This window comes from Erythranthe guttata, chromosome 14 (genome assembly GCF_056151865.1).
Source record: "Erythranthe guttata isolate IM_541 chromosome 14, IM_541, whole genome shotgun sequence".
In the NCBI taxonomy this organism is placed as follows: Eukaryota; Viridiplantae; Streptophyta; class Magnoliopsida; order Lamiales; family Phrymaceae; genus Erythranthe; species Erythranthe guttata.
Window position 1 is genome coordinate 10266692 of NC_142546.1, and position 10809 is coordinate 10277500.

Consider the following 10809-nt stretch of genomic DNA (forward strand, 5'->3'; position numbering starts at 1 on the left):
GAACTCGAGAGAGGATTTCTCGTTTGATTTTAGGAAAACATAGCTCGGGTTGTGGAAACGGAGACGTGATGCACCTCGGGTAGCCCTTAAGGACTTGACCTAAATGCTCTCTTAATATCAGGTTCTGAACAGAGACGTCGAACCTGTGGGTAGACTCTAACTACACTGGAGACGGGGGTTAGGGTATTTTAGTGTCAGGGTTAGCGAACGTAGAATTGACATTAGATTCGGATTTGTAGATCTTTATCGATAGTACACATGTGGATTTCACCCTAGAAGCCATCACACGTCGGAATTCCTCGCTTATACTGGCGGACCGTTGTTTTTATTTATTGTTTCTTTTTAGTTTCATTTCTCCCATTCATTGTTGATCGTCTAAATAAAGTTTATGATAGTATAATTAAGGTACTTGGTAAATTTAGGAACTTAATTCCCTGTTGATCGATATCCGGAATTCACTATTCTACAAAACGCGATACTGTACACTTGCGGTTATTCATACGTAGGTTTTACGCGTATCAAGTTTTTGGCGCCGTTGCCGGGGACTTAGTTAATCTTGAATTTACTAATATCGTTACCAACTATCCTTTCTTTACTTTAGACATTTTTTTTTTATTAATTTTTTTTTCTCTTTGATTTATTTTATTTATTTTCACAGATTTGTATACATTGATGGCCTCGATTTATGATCTCTCTCTTGGCGAGATTCAATCCAGAGTTGATTACATTCAACAAGAGTTGGAGGATATTGAAAGACATCGAAGGTTGAACCCAGAAAATGGATTTGCACAGACAAATGAGCACTTGTGCTATTTACAAGACGAACTCCAGTTTCTGGCAAATATTTTCAAAAAATTTCAGAGATGTCACATTCACAAACCACATCCGACCATCCTATATGAAGACAACGAGGTATTTACATATTTTCGTATGAACGATGAGGTTGAACACCTTGAGGGAATTATTCATCCCAATTCTGTAGATACTTTTGCGTGTGATGAGAGTGGGATGAAGATGATGGTAGAGGAACTTGACGAACAAAATCCTATCCACATTGCTACTCCGGATTTGAGTGTGAGCAAGGAGTACTCCGGATTTGAGGTAGAGCTTACTCCAAAGCTCGAATATCTTGTATACGAGTTTGAGAGATCGGTAGGCAAGCAACCCATTCTAGTCTCCTACCGACTGATTTCCAAAGCAAACGAGAAGTTCCATGGGATGGGATGGGCACTACGTGATTGCAATCTAGTCCATGATATGATTGCAAAGTATGTATCAAGACTGACGGATGGATGCGCAATTTACAAGGTTTTGGATTGGACATAATCCGTCCAAAACGTGTCAAGCCGTCGACAGTAAAACAGGCCCTGAATGGGAGGCAACCCATTACTTATTTCTCTTTATTTTGTTATTCTTTGTTTCTGTAATTTTTGAATTTTTTTTTCTTTATTAAATCTAAATTTCACCCATTTTTCTTGATTTTTGCCGGTATCTCGTCCCTAAGGAAAGAAGAGTCAGAAGTCGGGAAGTCTAGACAACTCCGGCAATTCGCCCTCGGTGCCAAAATCCATGGCACCCCGTGCAACCAAAGAGCACTTTCGCAACCGTAGAACACTGATCAATCTGCGGCACGACTGTTCAGGGCGTATTTCTTTCTCCTTTCTTTTATTTTTCGCATTAAGGGCGATGCATGATTTAAGTTTGGGGGTGATTTTAGCTTATTTTGATTTGGTCTTTTGCATGCATATCATATAATTTAGTTTCGTTTATGTATTTCGATTTCCGTAATTGTGTTATGTTTGTCACATGCATTTCATATAGGATCGAGTGTAAGTTGCATTTCTGGATTCTATTGAAGCAAAGCAATTAATGAATTAGTAGATGGGCTAGGTGATTTTATAATTGAAATTGCGGATAACCGGCTAATTATAGATGAACCTTCCGACTGCGTTTTTGCAACTTGTGTGGATAGCCTTTTGAATCCTTTGCGATTAAACCTGAGCGCACTTTTCTGAGGGGTATAATAGTTTGAGGTTTGGGGGGCGAGTTAGAATTGAATTATGTGTTCACGATTTCCAGTTGTTGGCTAAAAGTTCTTTCAATGGTCTTTACGTTTTTATTTTATGTTTTATGTTAAAAAAAAAAAAAAAAAAAAAAAAAAAAAAAAAAAAGAGAGAAAAATAATAATTTGTGGTATTGTTGTGATTCACGCTCTGATTTCCCCGCCTTTCTGACTCGAGCTTAACCCGTTGGGTGCACCTCGTCGCCTAAGTCTCTCGAGTTGTCAAGCTTGGGGGTTTCTGGGACTAAAGTTCGATACATGGGTCAGGGAGATAACTCAGTGGTGTCGAGCCTTGCACGAGTCACGATTATGCCCGTTTCAAAAAAAAATGAAAAAAGGAAAAAGTTGTGATGAAAATCACCAAAAATATTGTAGTTGTCATTTCTTTTATTTGAATAAATAGACCTACTTATGCCCAACTCGAGTTTTTGAATTTCTGAATCAAAACTTACTTTTCACCCACATTTCAACTCAAAACCCTCGATAATTGTGTTTATTGTTTAATTACGGATTCTTGAATCTATCTTTCATTTTGGTGTAGAAACAACTAATTGCGTCGGTAAGAAAGTCGAATACCTTAAGCCGCATGCCATTCTAAGATTTTAGGTTATCTAGCTCGTTTCATCTTTCGAATTAATTGCAATGCTTTGACCAATCCGGCAACCTTGTGGGTGTGTTATCTGAAAACCCTCACGAGACACAACTCGTCCTTTGGGGGTACCCAGGGGTTCAACGGCTTGTTGCATACGCTAAATGCAATCGTGTTTCCCTACGTTAGTGGCCTAGGTTTAGTTTGTTGTTTCTTTTTCCTTTTTGTTGTTGTTTCGTATTGATTTACTCGGGACGAGTAAAGATCTAAGTTTGAGGGTGTGATAAGTGTTCATTTTGCATGATTTTCACTTATCAATTCTTCGAGTTTTGGTCTTCGTTCGTCCGAGTTTTTGGCTTTATTTGTATATATTATGTTGTTTTTATTTTATTTATATTTTAGGTAAAGAGAAGCTATTTTTGATGATTCGAAACGATTTTGGAAGCGAAGCCGAAAATCAAACCAAACACGTGCAAAAGTGCATTCTCGCGGATTGTGGCACTGTTTCGTATTTCCAGCATAACTCTTTCATACGACCTCCGATTGAGCTGATTCTAGTGGCCTTAGAAAGCTAACTTCAATTTCTACAACTCTTGTGAAATGCAAAATTGTCAAATTCGGGCTCAAAAAGGGTCAAAACAGTGTTTGAAGATGGCGCAGAAGCCCAGATCGCGATCCAACATTCCGGATCGCGATCTGGGGGGTCCGACAGAGCTGAAATGATTGAAGATCCAGATCGCGATCCAGGAAGTCGGATCGCGATCTGGGGGGTCCAACAGAGCTGAAATGGGTCAAGATCCAGATCGCGATACACATTCCTGGATTGCGATCTGGCATGGCGGTGGGCAGTTCCCCAAGGCTGCCAGATCGCGATCCAAACAACCCGGATCGCGATCTGGGCACGCCTTTTGAGAAAGATATTTTGTTTTGCAAAGCTTCTTGAGGAAGATTTGCATTTCACTATAAATAGAAGGTCCCTTATTGATCTCGAGGAGATCTCGACAAACTCTCGATTATCTCTCGACTTCTTCTTCGACTTTTTACGATTTTCGCCAGTTCTTCGCGGGAAGCTTCGACGAGGGTTTCGACTCGGGTTTTTCATAAGCTTTTCTTTACGTTTAGTTTATAATTTCTCGTGTTCTTCATTTTGATGTTATGTTTGTAATGAACTAAGCATTTTCTTCTAGGGAAATGAAACCTTGTATATATTGATTTTGATTTCCAGATTTGTGATCTATTTGTCGTTCTTTGATTATGTTTATGTTTTCCTGTATTAAATGCTTTCGATTGTTTGGCCAACAGTTGAATTGATTCTAAATGGGGATGAACTCGAGAGAGGATTTCTCGTTTGATTTTAGGAAAACATAGCTCGGGTTGTGGAAACGGAGACGTGATGCACCTCGGGTAGCCCTTAAGGACTTGACCTAAATGCTCTATTAATATCAGGTTCTGAACGGAGACGTCGGACCTGTGGGTAGACTCTAACTACACTGGAGACGGGGGTTAGGGTATTTTAGTGTTTGGGTTAGCGAACGTAGAATTGACATTAGATTCGGATTTGTAGATCTTTATCGATAGTACACATGTGGATTTCACCCTAGAAGCCATCACACGTCGGAATTCCTCGCTTATACTGGCGGACCGTTGTTTTTATTTATTGTTTCTTTTTAGTTTCATTTCTTCCATTCATTGTTGATCGTCTAAATAAAGCTTAGGATAGTATAATTACGGTACTTGGTAAATTTAGGAACTTAATTCCCTGTGGATCGATATCCAGAATTCACTATTCTACAAAACGCGATATTGTACACTTGCGGTTATTCATACGTAGGTTTTACGCGTAACATGTTTCCCCCTCTATCGGGAGTGATCAATGCCTATGGCCTCATTCATCTCAAAGATCATACTCCTATAGGAAGAATTATGCCATTCACATATGCATTCCCGACTTCTAATTAAAAGTTATGTGAATTCTTAAGAAGGTTGCCATCCTAATATTTGGTTGAACTCGAACCTAGAAGATGGCCTATTTTACTTTATGAAATTGAAAACATTAAAATGACAGAGAAGACTAGTAGAAAAGGATAATCATAATAAAAATTGAGCACATCATCATCATCAACCAGTAACATCATCTAACGCAAAAATGTTTCACATTATTTAATTAATAAATAAATTAAATCCAAAAAAACAAACGCAGTAAATTGAGTGAATCCCGATGTATGACGGTGGCTAGCGAGAAACTGCTGGATGTGGAGTCAAAGATTGTAGGCCGCCGACCACAATTGAGGGCCAACATCGATCGAAGCGGCCGTGGAGAGCGGCGTTGCTAACCAATGATGGTGAGCGGGCAAGGAGGAGAAAGCAGAAACAACGTCATATTGAAGGATGATTTAAAAAAAAATCAAGCAGCCATGACATCGTCGAGTTGCTTGAAAAATAAGGGGAAAAGAAAATAATTGGCGACGGTGATTGGTGGTGTGAAACAAAGGCCTACCCCATCACATGATTTGTACAACAAAGATATTTATTTATTTCAACATACAAGACATTTTACTACGTACAACAAACAAATATATATATATATATATATATATATATATATATATATATATATATATATATATATATATATATATATATATATATATATATATATATATATATTAATTATAATTTGGGGGCCTACCCCATCACATGATTTGTACAACAAAAATATTTATTTATTTCAACATACATGAAATTTACAAAACATATTAATTCATTAATAATATATATATATATATATATATATATATATATATATATATATATATATATATATATATATATATATATATATATATATATATATATATATATATTCTATAATGGGGCCCTACCTTATCACATGATTTGTACAAAAAACATATTTATTTATTTGGGGAAACTACAGATAAATCTCTAATCCAAAATTCAAAACACAAATCAGTCCCTAGGTAGTTTCTCCAAGCAAATCAGTCCCTATTCACGCGTCTGACATGCAGATCAGTCCCTAATGTGAATTTAATATATTTTATTATATTCTCTCTCTTCTTTTTCACTCTCACCCTTTTCTCTCTCCTCCTTTTCTCTCTCTTCATTTTCTCTCTCTTCATCTTCTCTTTCTTTCTTCTCTTTCTTCTTTTTTATCTGCTCTCTTTCTTCTCTATTTCTTCTCTCTTTCTTTCCTCTGGTTTCCTCTTTTTCGCGTGGAAAGAGGGTTCCCATCGATGGCTGGTAGGTCTTCATCTTTTTCTGTACTGCTGAAATGCATTTATTTATGGTTGTTAATTATTGTGATACATAGTATAAAATATGGCACGTAATAGTATCATGTTAATATAAATATGGTATGGATGTATGGTACTTACAGTACGTAATCGTTATTCGTATAGTATGCGTGATAGGTAAATTTGGTATTGTTGGTGGGAAAACATAGTATCATATAATGGGGAAGATAGTACGTAACCTTCATCTGAATAGTATGGGTGATAGGTAAATTTGGTACTGTTGGTGGGAAAACATAGTATCATATAATGGGGAAGACAGTACGTAACCATTATTCGGATAGTATGGGTGATAGGTAAACTTGGTACTATTTGTGGGAAAACTTAGTATTATATAATGGAGAAGATAGTATGGAACCAGTGCATTGTTATGATATTTTTATGTACATTGTTATTTGGATTCCACTCTATTGTAATCCATTTTTTTATTTTTTTTTAAACCAAAAGCGGCGATCAATCAATGGAAATCGAGGGTAATTCGCTTGGAAATTCAATTGATGCATGGAGACATTGCATCCGTGGGGAGAATCAGTTTTTTAAAGATCCTGATGATTTTAGGCATATGCTGAAAAACTATTCTATTGCTAATAATCGATCATTTAAGTACATGAAAAATGATCAACAAAAGATCATAGCAGTATGCATTGACGAAAACTGCAAATGGAGGGTTTATGCATCATTGTACAAGTCAGATAAGTTATTTAGCATTCGCAAATGCAATTTTGAGCACACTTATGGTGATGCTAGTCTTCGAGTAGCCCCACTCAAATGAGTGGGTTAAAATACAAAAAAGGGAAATGCAAGCGTCTTGATTGTGGGAAGAAAACAATAATCATGGTTTCAGAAACTATTTCGAATCCCCGAAGGTTATTTTACTGTTGCCCACACCATGGCTACTCCCATTGGTGTGAACCATTTGAAGTTGGGCAAACTTTTTCCAACTCAAATCGTGAAGAAAATGAAGCTACAAGTGCGTCGATGAACCAAGTACATCAAGAAAGTGAAGTGAATAATTGCAATTCTGAAGGTGGAGTAGTTCATAGTTTGATAGTGTTGAATCTAGTAATATTTGCAGTCTACATGCTATGTAAAACCTATGTACTGTTGTTTAATTAGTGAACATAAGAGTACAATGTATAAGCTGGTAAAGTTAGGGTTATTCGTGAATATAGTACGCTTTGTTCACCAAATAAGTACAATGTATAAGCTGGTAAAGTTCGGTTTATTCGTGAATATAGTACGCTTTGTTCACCAAATAAGTACAATGTATAAGCTGGTAAAGTTCGGGTTATTCGTGAATATAGTACGCTTTGTTCACCAAATAAGTACAATGTATAAGCTGGTAAAGTTTGGGTTATTCGTGAATATAGTACGCTTTATTCACCAAATAAGTACAATGTATAAGCTGGTAAAGTTTGGGTTATTCGTCAATATAGTACGCTTTGTTCATCAAGTAAGTACGCTTTGTTCATCAAGTAAGTACAATGAATACACATGTGAAGTACAAGTGATTCGTGACTATAGTACGCTTTGTTCACTGATAAAGTATATGTTTGCCATTCATATAGTATTGTTACACTCTATATATTATTGTGGGGCCAATGCATCCATATGATCGCATTTTAAGACACAACTCTTCATTTTAAGACTATTAAGAATGAATGGAGACAATGTGGGAGTCGATCAATATCGATTATGGTAAGAATTGAGGAAAATATTAGTTTTACACTTGAGCATTGTAGACTTGTATGAATATATTGTATAGTATATGAGTATCATGTATGAAATTCAACATATTTATGGGATCTTGTATTCCAAACGCAACAATAATGCTCACCTACCTTAAAATAATCATCTAAAACATAATTTATGCATCTCCCGTACTTATTGATCATTAAAGCGTCGATGAAATTGGTACAATTCAATTCATCAAAAAATATGGTACGATTTGTTCATCAAGTAAGTACAATGAATACACATGTGAAGTACAAGTGATTCGTGACTATAGTACGCTTTGTTCACTGATAAAGTATATGTTTGCCATTCATATAGTATTGTTACACTCTATATATTATTGTGGGGTCAATGCATCCATATGATCGCATTTTAAGACACAACTCTTCATTTTAAGACTATTAAGAATGAATGGAGACAATGTGGGAGTCGATCAATATCGATTATGGTAAGAATTGAGGAAAATATTAGTTTTACACTTGAGCATTGTAGACTTGTATGAATATATTGTATAGTATATGAGTATCATGTATGAAATTCAACATATTTATGGGATCTTGTATTTCAAACGCAACAATAATGCTCACCTACCTTAAAATAATCATCTAAAACATAATTTATGCATCTCCCGTACTTATTGATCATTAAAGCGTCAATGAAATTGGTACAATTCAATTCATCAAAAAATATGGTACGCTTTGTTCATCAAGTAAGTACAATGAATACACATGTGAAGTACAAGTGATTCGTGACTATAATACGCTTTGTTCACTGATAAAGTATATGTTTGCCATTCATATAGTATTGTTACAATCTATATATTATTGTGGGGCCAATGCATCCATATGATCCCATTTTAAGACACAACTCTTCATTTTAAGACTATTAAGAATGAATAGACACAATTCTTCAGTTTATGGTAAGTTTTTCGGGAATACACATGTGAAGTACGCTTTGTTCATCAAGTAAGTACAAGTCTAGTGTTGACAAGGTATCTTCGAATAGACTAGAAAATATTTGTTGCTCATTTTTATGGTACGCTTATATTCAAAAGTACCATGTGTTCAAAAGGTAAGTACATTTCATCGAAACATATAGTACAATGGATACAATGGAAAAGTACGAAGAGAGCTAATCAATAGTATTATTAGCTCTACAACAAAAGGACAGATTGTTTATGGCACAAAAAGACATTCATATGTTCATTAATTACAAAAAAACACAAAAACCCCAAAACACTTCCAAGCGTATAGTATTTCCCCCAAACCAGATGGCCCGATCTTTTACATTGTACGCTTGCATGAGAGACACAACCCTATGGAAGCTGTGGTTTATTTTAGGCATGTCCATGTAGTGATAGAAGGGATTTTTCTTCAGTACTTCATAATGTTGTTTCTTCATCACTTTTTTCACACCTTCCATGGTTGTTTGAAAAGCGATCGGTGAGCACCTGCAGCCTATTGATAGCTTGCTGCAATCTCCTTTTACATTAATTCCTGCAATTACATACACATAAAACTACAATTATAACAAATACAACGTACTATAAAGTTCCACATGTCAATACCATCCAAAGTTACTAGTAATACCATTCAAAGGCACTAGTAATACTATTATGGCATATGACTTATACTACAGGACCATCAAACATTATACTTCGAGTACCACATGTCAATACCATCCAAAGTCACTAAGCTAGTAATACCATTCAAAGGCACTAGTAATACTATTGTGGCATATGACACATACTACAGAACCATCAAAGATTATACTTCTAGTACCCTGTGTTAATACCGTCCGAAGTCAAGAGCAATACCATTATTACATATGACATATCCCTTGTTGGGACTAAATGCTTCGGGACAGTACTTCGAGTACCCTGTGTCAATACCATCTAAATGCACTATTAATACCATTACTGCGCATAACACATACTATAGAACCAGTACGAAAAATACAATAAGCCTCTTTCCCATATCCTATATGAAACCCTTGTTAGGACTCAACATGCTTTGGGGACATGCTAATGTCACCGAAGAATAATACCCATGAGGAAACTGTTACAAAATCATGAAATTCGACAACAAATAAATGATCTTTGCAAACCCAAACAACAGAAAAACAGATATTGGAACCGATTTAATGATTAGGGAAAACACCGAATAAAGTCGAGGCATAATACCCATGAGAGGATATGTTCAAAATCATGCAATTCTACAACAAATAAACCTTTTTGCAAGCTTAAGCAACACCCAAATGGGTCTGTTTCCAAGAAAATGAAAGAAAAAAAAAAAATCAAACCTTGTTGTTTACCCTGCTTCACCATTGTCGAGAAATGGGTTTGTTTATTTTTATTTTTCCTTTCGTTTTATATTTTTTCTGCGTTTTGTTGATTCTTCGTGTTTCGTTGTTTCTTCCTTCTTTGTTGTTTCTTTGTTCTTCGTTTCTTCTCTGTTTCTTCTTTGTCTGTAAATGGGTACAAACTGAACGGTGGTTTTTTTCCTGCGCCTTTTTAGCTTCTTTCTTGTTGTTTGATTTTTGAAATGTAACGGGCCAAGAGCGTGTAACACAAACGGCGCGTTGGAGGTTGGAAATAAGTTATGTAAAATTAGTATAAAGTAAATGGTATTTTAGTATTTGCACATTTTATTAGGGACTGAACTGCATGTTAGGCGCGTGAGTAGGGACATAATTGCTTGGGGAAACTACCTAAGGACTGATCTGTATGTTGAGTTTTGGATTAGGGATTTATCTGTAGTTTCCCCTATTTATTTCAACATACATTAAATTTTACTACGTACAACAAACAAACACACATGAAATATATATATATATATATATATATATATATATATATATATATATATATATATATATATATATATATATATATATATATATATATATTTCACGTATAATGTGGGGCCAATCCTATCACATGATTTGTACAACAAACATATTTATTTATTTCAACATACATGAAATTTACAAAACATATTAATTCATTAATAATATATATATATATATATATATATATATATATATATATATATATATATATATATATATATATATATATATATATATATATATATAGGGGCCCTACCCCATCACAT